Below are 20,582 nucleotides of genomic sequence, written 5' to 3'. Positions count from 1 at the left end.
TGTACACCGCTCAGCCAGACTATATACCATTGTTTACTGCCACTCTGATTCTGCTGGGAACAGTAGTACACCGCTCGCTCAGCCAGACTATATACCATTGTTTACTGACACTCTGTGTACACCGCTCAGCCAGACTATATACCATTGTTTACTGCCACTCTGATTCTGCTGGGAACAGTAGTACACCGCTCGCTCAGCCAGACTATATAGCATTGTGTTTACTGCCACTCTGTGTACACCGCTCAGCCACACTATATAGCATTGCGTACTCTGCCAGTCAGTGTGTATATTGCTGGGATCAGTAATACTCCACTCACCGTCAACCACTATATGAGCTCAACATGAGTTCCCCAGAGACCTCCGCTGTGAGCAGCACTCCCAACAACAGCAACAGCCAACGCCCCACGCAAGCTATAACATCCACCCCAGCAGCCAGTGGTCAGCAGCAGCCCTCCCCGGAGGAGAACGTTGTGTCCATCAGTCCGTCGCCAGAGCGATTAATGAGGGCTGCCATTGAGGAGATGATGGGGCCTGATGTGGAGGAGGAGGTCTGGCTCAGGCCAGCATCCCAAGTTAATGTTGAGGACGATGAGGGGTCTGTGTCTGGGGATGTTGGGGTGGCAGAGGTGGTGGGTGGGTCAGACTCAGGAGAAGAGTTGTATGATGAGGATGATGATCGGGACCATCTGTATGTGCCTCAGAGTCCGACCCCGGAAAACATGTTGTATCGTGTGTTTAGGTACTAAAATCTGCGTTCCCTCCCAGTAGTGTTGGGCGAACAGTGTTTGCCACTGTTCGGGTTCTGCAGAACATCACCCTGTTCGGGGTGACTATATAGCAGACTATATAGCATTGTGTTTAATGCCACTCTGTGTACACGGCTCAGCCACACTATATAGCATTGTGTTTACTTCCACTCTGTGTCTGCTGGGAACAGTAGTACACCGCTCACCCGCCACTGTATAGCATTGTGCTCTGTGTCACTGCTGACAATAGTGGTACACCGCTCACCCACCACTGTATAGCATTTCTGTACTGCCACTGTACTGCTGCCAGTCAGCGTGTACTTTAAGGATAAGTGAAATGAGGAAGAAATCCGGTGAAAGAGGGAGGGGCAAGGGAAGAGGTGTTTCCCCTGACGGTTCACGTACAGGCCACAGGGGAGCACCCAAGAAAACCCACTCAATACTGCCCATGTTGTCCAGGACAACAACCCTCACAGATCCAAAAGAACAGGACCAGATAATTACTTGGATGACCTCTCAAGCGTCCAGCAGTGGGTTAAGCAGCACCAGCACATCACGCACGAGGTCCGAGTCCTCAGCCAGTTAAAGTCTGGGCTTTCTTTGAAGACTGCACTGAGGATGTTACCATGGCGATTTGCAAGGTGTGCAAGACCCGCCTGAGCAGGGGGAAAAGTATTAACAACCTCTCCACCACCAGCATGAGCCGCCACATTCTATCCAAACATCCCACTCTGTGGGCAAACGCGGCAGGACAGGGTACCACCAGCAACACTGCCTCCCTTGGGTTCACCAGACTCACCACCAGACCCGCCTCAGCAGCAGCAGTAGCCCAGCCATTGCGTGGTTCACAACATTCACAAACATCAGACGATGCTGACACTGTCACTTTCCGGACTAGTGCTCTTGAGGTCTCCCAGTGTTCATCAAACACAACAACCAACAGCCCTTCGGTGTGCAGCGCTACGGTTGAGTTGTCTGTCTCTGAGATGTTTGAGCACAAGAGGAAATTGCCAGCAAATGACCCCCGGGCCGTGGCAGTAACAGCCAGCCAGCATAGCCAAGCTTCTGGCCTGCGAAATGCTGCCATATCGAGTGGTGGAGACAAACAGCTTCAAGGGCATGATGTCAGTGGCCATCCCACGTTACGTTGTTCCCAGCCGCTACCACTTTGCGCGCTCTGCAGTGCCTGAGTTGCATGAGCACGTGGTCAGCTAAATAACCCGAAGCTTGAAGAATGCCGTTGCCTGCAAGGTTCACCTCACCACTGACACCTGGACGAGTGCGTTCGGCCAGGGTCGATACATCTCCCTTACCGCGCACTGGGTGAACCTTGTGGAGCCTGGCAGCGATTCCTCACCTGCTACGGCGCGGGTGTTGCCCACGCCGCAAACAGCTGGATAACAACAGCAGCACCTACCTCTCTGACTCCTTCTCCTCCAACGCATCTCAAAGCTGTACCTCATCCGGAAATGCTAACCCAGCACCAGCAGCAGTAGGATCGTGGAAGCAGTGCAGCACAGCTGTTGGCATGCGTCAGCAAGCGTTGCTGAAGCTGATCTGCCTTGGGGATAAGCAGCACACAGGGGAGGAAATTTGGAGGGGAATAAAGGAACAGACGGATTTGTGGCTGGCACCGCTGGACCTGAAACCGGGCATGAAGCTAGACACCTGGCACGAACTGGCAATGTACGCAATAGAGGTGCTGGCTTGCCCGGCAGCCAGCGTTATGTCGGAACGCTGTTTCAGTGCTGCCGGAGGCATCATCACAGATCGGCGTATCCGCCTCTCCACAGAAAATGCAGACCGTCTGACTCAAATTAAAATGAATCAATCCTGGATTGGAAACGACTACGCAACACTCCTGGACCCCAACCAAGTAACATGACCGATGAACATCTGGGATGGTTTAGCGTTTCCGGTCCCTGTTTATTGAACCTCTCATCTGTATTACATTTATGACTGCATGGCGGCAAAAAGCATTGCTGCTATATCCGCACGCTTTTTGTCCTCATGCAAGGCCTGGGTTGTTGTGTCTCACAAAGCGTGGCCTTCTCCTCCTGCGCCTCCTCCTGTTCCATCACGTGTGCTGCTGCTGCTGCTGCTGCTGCTGGGTTACCGTTGCCGCGTGGTCCCTGTTTATGGAACCTCTTATCTTTATTACATTTATGACTACATGGCGGTACAAAGCATGCTATCCGCACGCTTTTTGTCCTCATGCAAGGCCTGGGTTGTTGTGTCTCACAAAGCGTGGCCTTCTCCTCCTGCGCCTCCTCCTGTTCCATCACGTGTGCTGCTGCTGCTGCTGCTGCTGCTGGGTTACCGTTGCCGGTCCCTGTTTATGGAACCTCTTATCTTTATTACATTTATGACTACATGGCGGTACAAAGCATGCTATCCGCACGCTTTTTGTCCTCATGCAAGGCCTGGGTTGTTGTGTCTCACAAAGCGTGGCCTTCTCCTCCTGCGCCTCCTCCTGTTCCATCACGTGTGCTGCTGCTGCTGCTGCTGCTGGGTTAGCGTTGCCGCGTGGTCCCTGTTTATTGAACCTCTTATCTTTATTACATTTATGACTACATGGCGGTACAAAGCATGCTCTCCGCACGCTTTTTGTCCTCATGCAAGGCCTGGGTTGTTGTGTCTCACAAAGCGTGGCCTTCTCCTCCTGCGCCTCCTCCTGTTCCATCACGTGTGCTGCTGCTGGGTTAGCGTTGCCGCGTGGTCCCTGTTTATTGAACCACTTATCTTTATTACATTTATGACTGCATGGTGGTACAAAGCATGCTATCCGCACGCTTCTTGTCCTCATGCAAGGCCTGGGTTGTTGTGTCTCAAAGCGTGGCCTTCTCCTCCTGCGCCACCCTCCTCCTGTTCCATCACGTGTGCTGCTGCTGGGTTAGCATTACCGGTCCCTTTTCCTGGAACCTCTTATATGTATTACATTTATGACTGCATGCCGACAAAAAGCATGTTACCTGTGCAAAGAAAACAGACATTTCCCGCATTTAAAAGACAGTTTTCCCTTTGAAACTTTAAAATCGATTTTCTCAAAAACTATAAGCTCTTTTTGCTAAATTTTTTTTTCCTCTTGTACCCACTCCCAAGGTGCACATACCCTGTAAATTTGGGGTATGTAGCATGTAAGGAGGCTTTACAAAGCACAAAAGTTCGGGTCCCCATTGACTTCCATTATGTTCGGAGTTCGGGTCGAACACCCGAACATCGCGGACATGTTCGGCCTGTTCGGCCCGAACCCGAACATCTAGATGTTCGCCCAACACTAGCTAGGACCTCTAATGACCACAGTGATTTCACGTTGCCTAGTACCTGGACGAGTTAACTTAACAAGCATTATTAGTCTTCACTGGTATTTAATACTTTTACCCATGTCTGTATGATTAGTTGTTGCCTATACATGTTCTGATCAGAACTGTATTTATCGGAGTGTTCTTAACTTTCTGTTGTGAAGATATGTTGTTATCCCATTGTCAGCTGCTTCTTTTTATAAGCACCTAACTTTTTTTTTATATATATATAAGCAACAAATATGTTCAATTTTACATTGTTCTTTATATATCTTTTTGTCAATAAAAAACATATGATGAAAAAAAAATCCTAATCTTTTCTTTCCAGCTGGTCCTTTAACCGTAGGTGCTAAATACCTTCCTAGTTTCTTTGCTCTTTTAAATATAACTCCAGGGTGTTGAGGCAAAATTGTTGTCAATAGGTAATCTTCTTTCAGCGCCCCCAATGTTTCCTTATGATCTTTTGTTACCTTCATAGACTGCGATGAGAAATTGAAAACAATGTTCAGATAATTTTTGTTCCAATTTACTTCTTTTGTTTTATCATCCAATAGGGCCTGTCTTTGAAGCCCTCTAGCCACCTCCTTTGCCTCCTCAATAGCTGGGATAGGTTATCCCTTTTCCTCAAACTTCTCTTGTAATATTTCTGCCTCATCATCAAAATTAGTCCATTTTGAACTGTTTCTCCTCAATCATACAAACAGTCTTTTTGGAATGTTGGTAAGCCATTTTAGATGGTGGCAACTGTCAATATTATTATAGCTATCGACATCCACCGCTTTTAGGTAAGTTTTAGTCAATATTTCCCCATTCTCCACATATACTGTCAAATCCAAGAAATCCTCCAATTGTTTACTAAAATTGCCAGTGAACATTAAATTATAAGAGTTCAAGTTCATCCACATGAGGAAGTCCTTTAGACCAGTGTTCCCCAACCCTGTTCGCATGGCCCACCAACAGTGCATGTTTTGTGTAAATCCACAGAGGTAGTTAGTTAGCTCTACTAAGACACTAATTACCTCACCTTTGAATGTTTGTGGTTTTCTGCAAAACATGTACTGTTGGTGGGCCCTGAGGACAGGGTTGGGGAACTGTGCTTTAGACTCTCAACTGTACCTCTCCAGATGAAAAAAGTGTCATCTATAAACTTCCTCCAAAGCAGCAGGCGGTCCCCAGGGCCATCAGGACCTGCAAAAAATGTTGCCATTCCACTAAAGATGATAGTGCTTTATAAAATAATAATAATAATAATAATAATCCATATACATGTATGAATATACATATGAATTCTGAAAAATACTAGCAAAGCAATATACACTAATAATGCTAACCAAGTTAAATAACATAATCATGATATTTTATTTGACCTTTTTTTACTGTTGTTTGATACTGCAATTAACTCTTCAACTGCCACAGACATCTATAAGTGTTCTGTGTTTTTGCATCTATACGCCATGAATGTCTAAAGGCATTTTGATACAAAACTACTTCTACCTGCAGCAGAAGTCTATAGGTATTTTTCTATTCCCAAATTCTTGTGCCACAGATCTTAAAGTGGAGCTGTCAGGCATACTATCTCAGAAAAACAAATAAACACATATATAAATAGATAAATACTTGCTCTACTTACATAACAGTTGTATTGCACTGACCACATTTTGATTTTAATGATTTTTCTATAGTAAAAAAAGAGAAAATCCTTCTTAGGATTTTCCATTTTGTCTGTGTCTATTATAAAGCCAACCCTGACATCATTTCCTCCCTTACTCTGTCTGTGTATCATTGCCTGCCCTCCTCACAGTCTCCAGACACTCCCACCTACGTCTGCAGTAGAAAGTGCAAAAGAAATATTGAGAAATATTGGAACAGAGGTGTGCGAGTGAAAAATAGGAGGAAAAGAAGCTTCAGCCAATCAGGCTGCAATAATTAAGTCTGAGGTGAAAGTTAAGGAAAAAAAAAACAGCATGCCTTGCAACTTCCTTTGTGCGGCAGATGTACCAACTAAGAGCCAGGGAAATTGGGGAATGATGTTTTATGGAGAAGAAAAATAGGAGTGATTTTTAACTTTTGGATTGCCTGGTTAGCATCCTTATTACTTGTGTTTACCAGATAAAAATAAAGAATTGATTATTGATTTTATGCCTGACAGTAACTCTTTAAACCATTTACTACAAAGTTTTGGCTCAGTGCTAACTTTCTACTTTACTTGGAATCCTACTAATATAATAAATGGGAAAGTTCGGATGTTTGGATGTTTGGATGTTTGGATGTTTGTTACTCGATCACGCAAAAACGGCTGAACAGATTTGAATGAAATTTGGCACACACATAGTACATTACCTGGAATAAAGTATAGGATACTTTTTATTCCCATAACCAAAAAGAGACAAATACAAATTTCACTGGAAAATGTAAACTGCAGCCATACACTGTTACACTGGAGGTGTGTTTAGCTTCAAAGGGTAGAATGGTTAATTTGCATATATTCAGCAGTGATGCACTGGGAGACATCTCAAGCTCACTCCAACCTGAATTATCGCAAATTCTTTCTGTTTTAAGAGAGCAAACGTTTGTTTTTTTTAACATTTTAGTAAGGGGGCTTTTAGGACCATTGTAGTCCCTTACACACTCCAATGAGTTCTGGGTCACCATGAGTTGGCTGGGTAGCATGTCCCTCTCGGTGTTACAAGCCCTACTGCATAGAGCCAAATTAATCTATGCTATACACTGATAAGGATCAAACAATTCAAAACAGTCTGTATGCATGTTGGATTATTATGGCTCTGTACAATTTAACAAGCTGACACAGCATTGCATTCCAGTGGTTCTGGAGGTGTGTTTAGCTTCTAAGGGTAACAATGGTTAATTAGCATATTTTCAGCAATGATGCACTGGGAGACATCTCAAGCTCACTCCAACCTGAATTATTGCAAATTTTTTCTATTTTAAGAAAGCAGACTTTTGTTTTTCTTACACTGTTAATGGTAGGGTTCTCAAACTTTGCACAGTTGGTCATTGGGTGACTAGGGTTATTATTCAGAAAAGTGGTTGGAGCCTATAAAAGCCAATCAAAATTCAGCTAATGATTTTCAAGGGGAATATTTACATTTCTGCCATTCTTGCACTGTTAATGGCACAAGCCTCAAACCTGGTATAGTTGATCATTGGGTGACTGGGATTCAATTTCAGAAAGGGGGTGGAGCCACAAATAGCCAATCAGATTTGTTTCATTCCAATGCAAATTATTGTTGCCAAACACCGCAAAGCTCACAAACTTGGTAATTGAGTAATTGATTAATTGTGTGTTAGGGTTAGGAAAGTGAGCACAGCCAACACCAGCCAAATACATAAGTGGGCAACGCCGGGTCATAAGTGGGCAGAGACAAATACAAATTTTACTGGGAAAATGAAAACAGCAGCCATTCTTACACTGTTAATGGTAGGGCTCTCAAACTTTGCATAGTTGGTTACTGGGTGACTGGGGTTAATATTCAGAAAAGTGGGTGGAGCCTACAAAAAACAATCAAAAATTACCTATTGATTTTTCAGGGGAATATTTCATTGCTGCCATTCTTGCACTGTTAATGGCACAAGCCTCAAACCTGGTACAGTTGATCATTGCGTGACTGGGGTTTAAATTTATATAAGGGGGTGGAGCCCCAAACAGCCAATCTGATTTGTTTCATTTTAATGCAGGTTATTGATGCCAAAGACCGCAAAGCTTACAAACTTGGTCATTGAGTAATTGTGTGTTAGGGTAAGGAAAAGTGGGCGCAGCCAACACCAGCCAAATACATAATCGGGCAATGCCGGGTCATCAGTAGGTGGAGACAAATACAAATTTCACTGAGAAAATGTAAACTGCAGCAATTCTTACACTATTAATGATAGGGTTCTCAAACTTTGCACAGTTGGTCACTGGGTGACTGAGATTAATATTCAGAAAAGTGGGTGGAGCCTACAAAAGCCAATCAAAATCCACCTATTAATCTTTAAGGGGAATATTTAATTGATGCCATTATTGCACTGTTAATGGCACAAGCCTCTTGCACTGTTAATCACCTGTACCTGGTACAGTTGGCCATTGGGTGATTGGGGTTCAAATTCAGAAAAGGGGTGGAGCCACAGCCAATCAGATTTATTTTATTTCAATGCAAATTATTGATGCCAAAGACCTCAAAGCTCACAAACTTGGTTATTAAGTAATTTTGTGTTTGGGTTAGAAAAAGTGGGTGGAGCTAGCACCAGCCAAATACTTACCTGGGCAATGCCGAGTCTTCAGTGGGTGGAGACAAACACAAATTTCACTGGGAAAATGTAAACTGCAGCCATTCTTACACTATTAATTGTGGGGTTCTAAAACTTTGCACAGTTGGTCACTGGGTGACTGGGATTAATATTCAGAAAAGTGGGTGGAGCCTACAAAAACCAATCACAATTCACCTATTGATTTTCAAGGCAAATATTTAATTGCTGCCATTTTTGCACTGTTAATGGCACAAGCCTCAAACCTGGTACAGTTGATCATTGGGTGACTGGGGTTAAATATTTAGAAAAGTGGTGGGGCTACAAACAGCGAATCAGATGTGTTTCATTTCAATGAAAATTATTCATGCCAAAGACCACAAATCTCACAAACTTGGTCATTGACCGTTGACAATTGTGTGTTAGGGTTAGAAAAAGTGGCCACAGCCAACAGCAGCCAAATACATACCCGGGAAACATCAGGACATCAGTGGGTGGAGAAAAATAAAAATTTAACTGCCAGAATGTAAACTGCAGCCATTCTTACACTGTCTGTCAATGGCAGGGTTCTTAAACTTTGCACAGTGTGTGACTGGGATTAATATTCCGAGCCTACAAAAGCTAATCAAAATTCACCTATTGATTTTCAAAGTAGTGGAGCCACAGCCAATTATTGATGCCAAAGACTGCAAAGCTCACAAGCTAGGTAATTGGGTGTTAGGATTAGAAAAAGTGGACAGAGCTAACACTAGCCAATTACATACCCGGGCAACGCCGGGCGACCAGCTAGTATATAAATAATTCTGTGTTGATGCAGAATTAGACACATGATACTGCAAATCTTGGCAGCTTGAAAATGGCCCAACGAAATCCTTTCACTGCAATATTTGATGATTTGTAATTTTTTTCAGTCCATTTTAATCACAATAGCATTATGTTTAACTCAGTGTCAATCCTACTAACTAATGTGGACTTACTGTGGTACATGTGTATTTGGGTGAGACATTTAATAAATGCAAACAGAGACAGACAACATATGCCGCTACGTAATATATTCATAGATCAAGGATATCATCCACAAATCATTGACGATCAAATGCACAAAGCAACTTTAAAATCTAGAGAGGAACTATTGAAGTACACCCCAAAGACTGAAAACAACAGAGTCCCAATGGTGATCACCTACAATTCAAGATTAAAGATGCTGAGGAAGATATCGACAGCCCTGCAACCGATACTCCTCAAAGACAAAAGCCTGAAGGAAGTTTTTCCTGATTTACCACTGCTTGCTTTCAGACAACCTCCCAATTTGAGACAAATGATTATCAGAAGTGCATCATCTACACCAGAAACTCCCGGCACATTACCCTGCAATGACACAAGGTGTGAGACCTGTCCTTATATCTTGTGCACAAGCCAAATACAAGTACCAAACTCACAGAAATATCATCAAATACAAGACCAATTTTCCTGTGAGTCATCCAATGTTGTATACTTGATACGCTGCATGAAATGCCCCTCAAGAAAAATCTATATAGGAAAAACAGGACAAAAACTGCGCACCAGAATGAACCATCACCGCTTTAAAATTAATGAGGGTAAAATGTACACACCGGTTGGCCAACACTTCTGTGAACCAGGACACAGCATGCAAGATCTCAAAGTAATTTTTAAGGGCAACTTCAAAAATGAACAAGCAAGAACTGTAATATTAAATACTTAACGCAGGAAGAAGTGAAGGCAAGACTAAATAAATTAAAAATAGACAAGGCACCTGGCCCGGATGGCATGCATCCTCGGGTCCTAAGGGAATTAAGTTCAGTTATAGATAAACCCCTTTATCTTATCTTTTGTGACTCTCTTGCAACTGGCAGAGTCCCAGTGGATTGGCGTACAGCCCACGTTTTCCTATTATTTAAGAAGGGCAAAAAATCTGATTCAGGAAATTATAGACCTGTAAGTTTAACATCAGTTGTATGCAAACTATTTGAGGGGTTACTAAGAGATACTATACATGACTTCATAGTAGAAAATAATCTTATTTCTCAGCATCAACATGGGTTTACTAAAGACAGGTCCTGTTTGACTAACATGCTCAGCTTTTATGAGGTAGTGAATGCTAATATGGATATTGGGAATGCTGTAGATGTGATATACTTGGACTTTGCAAAGGCCTTCGACACTGTTCCCCACAAAAGTCTGGTGCAAAAGTTGAGGATGCAAGGACTGGGGAAGAGTCTGTGTTCATGGATAGGGAACTGGCTAATGGACAGAAAACAAAGAGTTGTGGTCAATGGATCGTACTCAAAATGGGAGACTGTTAGCAGTGGGGTCCCACAGGGGTCTGTTCTGGGTCCAGTGCTCTTCAATTTATTTATTAATGACCTAGTAGATGCAGTAGTGAGCAATGTTGCTATTTTTGCAGATGATACAAAATTGTGCAGAATCATCAACTCTCAGGAAGATAGTGTCATATTGCAACAGGATCTGGATAGGATGGCTATATGGGCACATACATGGCAGATGAAATTCAATGTTGACAAATGTAAGGTCATGCATTTTGGACGTACTAATGGTCTCTCACCATACAAAATAAATGGGATACAGTTGGGGACATCAAACTTGGAGAAGGACTTAGGAGTACTCATTGACAACAAGTTAAATAATCGTACTCAATGCCAAGCAGCTGCAGCTAAAGCTAACAAAATTTTGGGATGCATTAAAAGGGAAATAAAAACTCGAGATGCTAGCATAATATTGCCCCTGTTTAACTCTCTAGTAAGGCCATATCTGGAATATGGAATTCAGTTCTGGGCACCACATTACAAAAAAGATATTGCAGTTTTAGAGCAGGTGCAGAGACGAGCAACAAAATTGATGCGTGGGATGGAAGGTCTCACTTATCGAGAAAGGTTAGATAAACTGGGTTTATTTAGTCTAGAGAAAAGACGCCTTAGAGGGGATCTAATTAACATGTATAAATACATCAAAGGGCAATATAATACCTTGGCGGATGAGCTTTTTGTCCCTAGGCCTTCTCAAAGGACTAGAGGACATGATCTGCGCATGGAGGAAAAACATTTTAACCATTTATTTAGGAAAGGGTTCTTTACAGTAAGAGTGATTAAGATGTGGAATGCATTGCCACAGGAAGTCGTTATGGCAAACTCTATACCTGCATTTAAAGGGGGCTTAGATGCTTTCCTTGCGTTGAAAGACATCCATGGCTACAATTACTAGGTAATGCCTAATGATGTTGATCCAGGGATTTTATCTGATTGCCATCTGGAGTCGGGAAGGAATTTTTCCCTTTAGGGGCTAATTGGACCATGCCTTGTAAGGGTTTTTTCGCCTTCCTCTGGATCAACAGGGATATGTGAGGGAGCAGGCTGGTGTTGTACTTTATACTGGTTGAACTCGATGGACGTATGTCTTTTTTCAACCAAAATAACTATGTAACTATGTAACTATGTAAGAAAGATTTCTGAGTACTAATTTATGAAGATGTTTAAGACATTTTAACAGAAGGTTTAAATTGTGGAACGGGATCATTGACTCATTATGTAACATGATTGACTTGGCTTCATGATCTTCAGAAACCTGCTATATTTCATGTGTGCTTGCATGAGGTCACTGGTCCCAGCCTGCTGATCACCTGACATCTAACTGCTAAATAGTAACCAGCACAACTGCCATCTTAGTGTTTACTATTTACCTGCATCAGTGTTTTACTTCACCTTACATCTGGAAATATGCCTGAAGAAGGGGACTAGATCCCAGAAAGCTTACATTATTTAACTTTATCAGTTAGCCATTAAAAGGTATTACTTTTACAATACTTTGTTTTATTCTACCTACAATAAATGCAATACAAACATAGCTAGCACTGGCGTGTAGCTTTTTATAAAAACAAATACAAAAATGGCAGTCTAAGGGTTAATATTTTGTAAGATATTTGAATATCATGTTTTTATCAAAATGTCAAAATAATGACTCTGCAATAGATTTTAATTTTCATGAAAATTATAAAATCAGTTTTTTGAGCTTGTCTACACCTTGAAGTTCAAACTCTCTGAAAAAGGTTAGCTTTATCACTTTATGTGCAGTGCTAAGCAATGTATTCAGTAACAAAAGAATCAATGATAGATATGTCAAAATTATTGTTATTGAATCAGCCATGCTGTTTTCATATGCTTTACATAAAATAAGTAGCCAAAATCATTGTTACTTATTGTTTTTTTTTTCCCTCACATAGATATTTTTGCAGCAATTAAAAAATTGAGGCTTTTGAAACATACTCTAAATCAAAATTCATGGAAGGCTGTTTCAAAACTAAACATTTTTCTTAAAAATCCCATGTATTTAGCCATCCATTTTGATAGATTTTTTCTTGCAATGTGCCTATCCATCATTATATATAAACCCCTTTTCCTATGCTAATTAAAAAATATGGACAATAATGGCATACTTCTAAGCATTCATGATAATGTAATATAGCAAAATGTTCACACAAGAAAAATACATTTGTAGCTGCTTTTTCTCAGCAACTCTGAAATGATAATACAATTACTGACAGCTGGGAAAACAAGACTTAATGGTTAGATGGCAGTCTGACTGACTCATGCCATCTGCATATTTATACCTATTTACAAAGTGGACCAGCTGCAGGTACTAAGATGCTTTCTAATGTATTTCCTACTGTAGACATTCAGGCAGCTTTCTTTTCAAATGATTGTGTAAGCAATACTTTGAAATAAAGATGTCTACAAGTTAAAACTTGCACCATAAAATGCATAGCAATTATATTAAGTAACTGCCTGTTCCCACTACACGTGTTGCTATGCAGAAACCGCACCACATCTCAACGCAAAGAAACTGCAACCAATTCACGTCAATGGAGTAGTTTCCATTGATCGAATTGATCCGGCATGATACAACACAGGGGAATTTATGGATAGCATGCTGCAGTTTTCCACAACACACATCCAATTCCCCATAGCCACCAACGGGAAGTCACATGATGCTGCATCCGGTTGTACGGGCGACAACCGAAAGTACCTACGGAGAGAAGCGAGACGATGTGGTGATCGCCTCACATCAACAACGCAAATGGAAACAGGCCTTTACGGTTCATTTCTGTGTAATGCTACTGTTCAGATTTGGGCTAAAGTGAAATTCTCCCTGAATATTTTGAAAAGAAGAGGGGCAAGGGAATATGGGAAGAAACCAAGAGCAAAAATAGTGTAGTACATAATTAGACCACAGAAAATGTAGGTGTAAACATTATTCTTAAAATGGGGCATATGTATTTATATATGCCGCCATTGAACTGGGCGCAGGGTGAGCCGGATGACGGCTCTCTCTGATGCTACTCAAATCCCTGGCTGTGTTAAACACTATTACCCCTCTGAGTCATAGCAACTCAGATTGAAAAGTAATTTGGGGTCCAGCATTTGCCGGAACCCCAATTACCCTTGTGCAGGGCATCTAGCATAGCACTAGTGCTATAGCAGTGCTCAGTTTTGGCACTTGGCACCTGGCGCAAGGAGGTATTCATTATACCACTAGATGTCCCCATACTCACTCACTCACTTGTTTGAACAAGCACATAAACAGTGTTGTAACAGAAAAGATCATTGGCTTTTCATTGAAGCCATGATCTTTCCCTCACAGGCACTTTGATTGGTTCAGGGAATACTACTTCCCTTTCATCAGTCCTGGCTTTTCAGGTTCCAACAGTTACTCGCGGCAAGCGTAAATTGTCTGCTGATCCATTAAAAGGGACCAACAGGACGTTTTAAAATGGCATGTGGTCGGCTAATGGTTAAACTGTTTTTAAACATTGTATTTTACTGTGGGGGCCTCTGAAGTACAAGTGTTTCTCCCTGAATATCGAACATTTGATTTTTGCAATGACTGAACCGTAGCATCAGCAATACTTACGGAAAAATATGGCAGACTAGCAGACTATCCCACCCTTCTCTGGACCATAGTAGCAGCGCGTTGGCATTTGGTGATAGTCGTGGAATGAAGACTATATTAGCAGCAAATATCCTTTTCGATGCCATGGCATTAATCCACTAAAGTATGGCTTTGCCAAGGAACTGTATTAACCAGTGTAATTAGTCATTGTGATGCCGATGTTCTAGCTAATTCGATCAGTGCTGCTGAGGAGATAGTTGGAAAGGTTTTTTTGTTTGTTTTTTCTTTGGGTGTGGGTCGGGAGGTTTTGGAGCACCACTTTCTGGATACTAAAACTATGTACAGACAGGTACAGCCAGGGTCTGTGGACATGGACTAGCACTGTATCTGATATTAGACAGACCAGGCTTTAAACAGACCGTCAGCTTCTAGTCCTAGTATTGCCTTAAACTAGCATTTATTGATCAGTATTGTTATCATGGTTATCGTCATCCTCATAATATTGTTTATTTCTTTGTGCTGAGGAGCCTATCCGACTGCATATTCATAAACAATATATTAGACCAAACATTGAGCCAGAAAATTATCTTTCTCTGACCATCATCTGCAGCAGCAGTATTACTTTGCGCTGTGAGGCTTATTCAGATGCCTTCGTATACAACTTAAAGCAAACCTGGGAGTTTGAAAATAAATTAGATATAGTACATTACATAAATCAGCAGCTTCTCTGGATTCTGTTGGAACTATTTTTGCTGTTCTGTGCTGTTATTCTCTATCCTTTTTCTTCATTGTTAAAAAAAAAACCCCAAAAATGTGTGCTGTGAACTTATAACTGCTCCTGGGCCTTTGCTTCATGCGTGTCTTATGATCACACTCAGGGGAAACTATATTCAGAGGAGCACAGCTGCTGCAGGAAGCTGTTGTATATTGCTATACAAAGACAAGACATTATTTTTTCAACATATATTTATTAAAGGAAACCTGAGAATGAACTAGTACTCTATTTGCCTAGAGCGTGGACTCCCTCACCATCCTGGGCCATTTTCTCCCCCGCTAATCTGGCTAGTCATGCAGAATTCTCCTGTCATTGGAGTGTGACGGGGGTCTGCATGTGACCGGCATAAGCAGAAGTGCACAACTAACTATGACTGGACAGAATACCAGAGATAATAACAAGTGGATGGAGAGGGTGGTGTGGGAGTCCACAGACCACATCGGACTGGAGGAAGCCCAGGCAAGTATAAATACAGCACTATGTTCCATCTCGGGTATACTTTAACCATTTATTATTATTATTATTTATTGTATTTATAAAGCACCAACATATTATGCAGTGCTGGACGATAAATACAGTATATACAATGATACAAGGATGACAGACATAACATAGTATACAACCTAGAACAAAGGTTTACAAGGCAAACGGTACAAAATACATGATCATGTGATATCGGCTGGTTAGGTAGTCCCAGTAATACAATTACAGGCTGTCATAGGAGCACACGATCCTGTAGACTACACAAGGGGAACCCTGCCAGAGGCTTAGAATCTAAGGGGGGCATTTAACCTCCTTAGCAGTAACCTGGAGTCCAAAGCTCACAGCTGTAACCCCGAGCTGGATCCATGGGAGGTGAGTAATGTACAGGGCTGCCACAGATCTATCTAGCAATATGATTTTTAGAGTCTCAAAGCTTGAGAAAAAAGTACACTACTTTCAATTTTCAAGTAATGCCAAACATCACATAAGCAGCAATATTTACTGAGCCTGTATTAATACTCACTACTCTTCATGGTCTGCTGGGGTCCTTTTGTCCTCCCTAAAATTCTTGTTTCCAAAAGGTTTCTTGTTCTTACTGGAGCCTCTTCACCTGCCCACCTACATATTTCAGCCTACCAGGACTTTGGCAGGTTAAAGAATAGTATCTTGTGGCCTCATGGCAAATTTTTTGAGAGGGGTTCACCCTTCCTTTTCATTTATTCAAAAATGTTGTTGACTGTTTTCTGACATTTAACTCCTTGCAGGCACAGCACATATAGTATATGTAGATAACCACAAAAGGATAGCATCATATATGTGTCTCTCCAATTGTAGGTGCATTATATCTCAGTATATGGGTGGATGGGTTTTCCATAGTTCTTATATCAATATTAGGTTCCAATAAACCTCAACTAATAGTATGTCATATCTCAAAAAATGGGCCAGTTTTAGGATAGTATTCATAAAATATGGTATTGTTGTATCCAAACAACATAACCAAGGACTTGTTCCTTATATCCTCCTCTTTAGAATATTTTTGGAGAATCAGAAATACTTTTTCACTTTTGCTTTGCCTTACCTAATGACATAATGACATGCAGCTATATATGTGACAATTGCTTTTCATTTAATAACTTTTTAGAAGGCATAAAGCACCTAATCAATGGGTTTTAAAGGTAACAACAAATGTATCTATCTCTGTATATACATACAATTAGAGTTGGGCCAAACGGTTTGCCTGCGAACGGTTCCATGCGAACTTCAGTGGTTCGCGTTCGCGTCCCGCAGGCGAACCTTTGCGGAAGTTCGGTTCGCCCCATAATGCACATGGAGGGTCAACTTTGACCCTCTACATCACAGTCAGCAGGCCCAGTGTAGCCAATTGGGCTACACTAGCCCCTGGAGCCCCACCCCCCCTTATATAAGGCAGGCAGCGGCGGCCATTACGGTCAATCGTGTGCTGCCTGCGTTAGTGAGCATAGGGCGAGCTGCTGCAGACTGTCTCTCAGGGAAAGATTAGTTAGGCTTAACTTGTTCCTGTCTGGCTGCATACCTGTGCTGTGAACCCACCACTGCATACCTGTGCTGTGAACCCACCACTGCATACCTGTGCTGTGAACCCACCACTGCATACCTGTGCTGTGAACCCACCACTGCATACCTGTTCAGTGAACCCACCACTGCATACCTGTGCTGTGAACCCACCACTGCATACCTGTTCAGTGAACCTGCCACTGCATACCTGTTCTGTTCAGTGGACCCGCCACTGTATACCTGTTCATTGAACCCACCACTGCATACCTGTGCTGTGAACCCACCACTGCATACCTGTTGTGTGAACCCACCACTGCATACCTGTGCTGTGAACCCACCACTGCATACCTGTTCAGTGAACCTGCCACTGCATACCTGTTCTGTTCAGTGGACCCGCCACTGTATACCTGTTCATTGAACCCACCACTGCATACCTGTGCTGTGAACCCACCACTGCATACCTGTTCTGTGAACCCACCACTGCATACCTGTGCTGTGAACCCACCACTGCATACCTGTTCAGTGAACCTGCCACTGCATACCTGTTCTGTTCAGTGGACCCGCCACTGTATACCTGTTCATTGAACCCACCACTGCATACCTGTGCTGTGAACCCACCACTGCATACCTGTGCTGTGAACCCACCACTGCATACCTGTTCTGTGAACCCACCACTGCATACCTATTCAGTGAACCCGCCACTGCATACCTGTTCTGTTCAGTGGACCCGCCACTGTATACCTGTTCAGTGAACCCGCCACTGCATACCTGTTCTGTTCAGTGGACCCCCCACTGTATACCTGTTCAGTGAACCCGCCACTGCATACCTGTTGTGTTCAGTGAACCTGCCACTGCATACCTGTTCTGTGAACCCGCCACTGTATACCTGTTCTGTTTAGTGAACCCGCCACTGTATACCTGTTCTGTTTAGTAAACCCGCCACTGCATATCTGTTCTGTTCAGTGGACCCGCCACTGTATACCTGTTCAGTGAACTTTTTTGGTGCGTGTACATGACTGCCTAATTTTTCTGGCTGCACTGCGGGCAGCTGCAACAACAAAAGAAAAGGCATGTACATGCGCCCATTCCCCTTCGTGATCATTACCTTGCCGTGGTGAAGGGGCTTGCGTATCACAATGAAGCAATGACCGGCGCCTAGATGAGTGTCTCGGGGGGCCCACCCACGATAATAAGGTCGTTGCCTCATTGCGGTCAGACCAAATTTGATCAGCTGGACAGTCACTGTTCTGTCATTCAGCTACATCAGCCAGGCGACCATATGGGCTGTAAAGCCACCAAAACCTGCACTCTCGCCATGGTGCGCACCAGTCCAGCACGGCCGTCACTACACAAACAGCTGTTTGCGGTGCGTTACACGGTGAGTTTGGTGTGTCAGTGTGAAGCAGTACCTTAATTACACTACCTGATTGATGTATACACATGCAAGATGTTTGAAAGCACTTTAGGCCTGTCATTTAGCATTCAATGTGATTTCTGCCCTTAAAACGCTGCTTTGCGTCAAATCCAGATTTTTCCCCGGGACTTTTGGCATGTATCCCACTCCGCCATGCCCCCCTCCAGGTGTTAGACCCCTTGAAACATCTTTTCCATCACTTTTGTGGCCAGCATAATTATTTTTTTTTTCAAAGTTCGCATCCCCATTGAAGTCTATTGCGGTTCGCGAACTTTAACGCGAACCGAACCTTCCGCGGAAGTTCGCGAACCAGGTTCGCGAACCTAAAATCGGAGGTTCGGCCCAACTCTACATACAATGTGTTACCTTATCACCTCAATTAAAAGTATGTGTCATCATAAATCTTTGGCCCTTGGCCCAGAAGGTTCAGAATTTATGTACAGGAGGTACTGAAAAGATTTGACCCCATTCTATTGCTTTGCAGCCTGAAAAAAAAACACACTTTTTTTTTCTAGCTGAATTTACTAAAGGTAAATTAATACTAAATGAAAGGTATAACAGCAACATCTCAGAAAAAAATAACAAAAAATAAAAATATTTAAAAAAAAATGGTTAAGGGATTATTGCCCTATGTTAGTTCTTTGTGGAAACCTTTTTACATTAATTATGATCTGTAGTCAGTTGGGATACTTTTATTTAAAAAAAATGTTTAAGGTCAGTCAAATTGGATGGTGACTGTTGGTAGACTGCAATTTTCAAGTCATTCCACAGATTTTTAATAGGGTTGACATCACCAGTGAAAAGGATGTCATAGAGGATGACGTGATGCTTTGCACTCATATGTCGGGATAATGATGTATCTCATATTATAAATATTCACAACAATTACAGCACCCTGATACTGCGCTCATATGCTGAGTCAGGTATTAAGTGGGTCACCTCTAAAATTTTATAAAAGATAATGAATCAAACATTCATCAAACATTCATATTACAGGTGCTAAATTCTAAATAAAACACATTGGCAGGTAGTAACCACATGTATAGTGTCCTTGCTCATATAATGGTTATCATGTGGGAGCGCTCTTCCTAGATGCGTGCAGCCATCAAAATAGAGTTCTTCAGTGAAATGGTTAAGCGCTCTTCTCTGCCTGTTCCTTCTTAAACACAGCAAATATGTCATACTAGCCGACCCGCAGCGTAGCATACGCCGCATAAGAGGGTAGAGGGCAGGAAGGGGGTATTGGGCACAGCTCTGGGGAGGGGGCTTGGACCCCCCCTCAACTGGGTCCCCCATGTGTGCTCTACCTCTAGCTTAAGCTCAGCAGGACCCCCCCCCCCCCTCACCTGGGTCCTCCATGTGCACTCCCCCTCCAGCTTAAGCTCACCTGGGTCCCCCATGTGCACTCCCCCTCCTGCTTAAGCACAGTAGCAGCCACCACTATTAGTAAGAGGCAGCGGGCGGGGATGACTCACCTCTTCCGCGTTCCAGCGTGCGTTCCACTGTCGTCACTTCCTGCAATGCCGCACACTGTATTGGTGTAATTTGCCTTTTTAAAACAGAAGGAAGTCTGCAATAATTCAGCTATATGTGAATATTTGTGGTTACCCACAATGTACTGCTGCTAAATATGAAAATTACCCCTTTTCCCCCTTGGTAAGCCAAGCAAGCATCCAGAGCCGCTGGTGTTTAGCAAGTATATAGCTTTACATTTTACACAATCATATCAAACCAACATGTGACAACCTGTTTCAGACTTTTGGTCGTCATCAGTACATGGCAGGAATTGATACAGCTGAATGAGATAGGGCTTGGACCAGTACAACAGAGTAACCAAGCAGCTCAGGGTGACCCAAACCACTCATAATGTATAGGCGGATAAAAGGGACCAAAAAGACCTCCTACTAAAAAAAGCAAAGCTTGGTGTAATTTGCCTTCCTAAAACAGAAAGAAATATGCAATTACTCAGCTATAAGTGAACATTTGTGATTATCCACAATGCACCGCTACTAAATATGCAAATTATTTCTTTTCACCCATAGTAACTCAAGCAAGCCTATAGCTTTAAGTTTTACACAGTTATATCAAACCCACATGTGACAGCCTATTTCAGACCTTTGGTTCTCATCACTACATAGGCTATCATTCATAAAGGTTTTTTT

The sequence above is a fragment of the Hyperolius riggenbachi genome, chromosome 1 (assembly GCF_040937935.1).
Source record: "Hyperolius riggenbachi isolate aHypRig1 chromosome 1, aHypRig1.pri, whole genome shotgun sequence".
Taxonomy (NCBI): Eukaryota; Metazoa; Chordata; class Amphibia; order Anura; family Hyperoliidae; genus Hyperolius; species Hyperolius riggenbachi.
Note: the sequence above shows the minus strand (reverse complement) of the source record.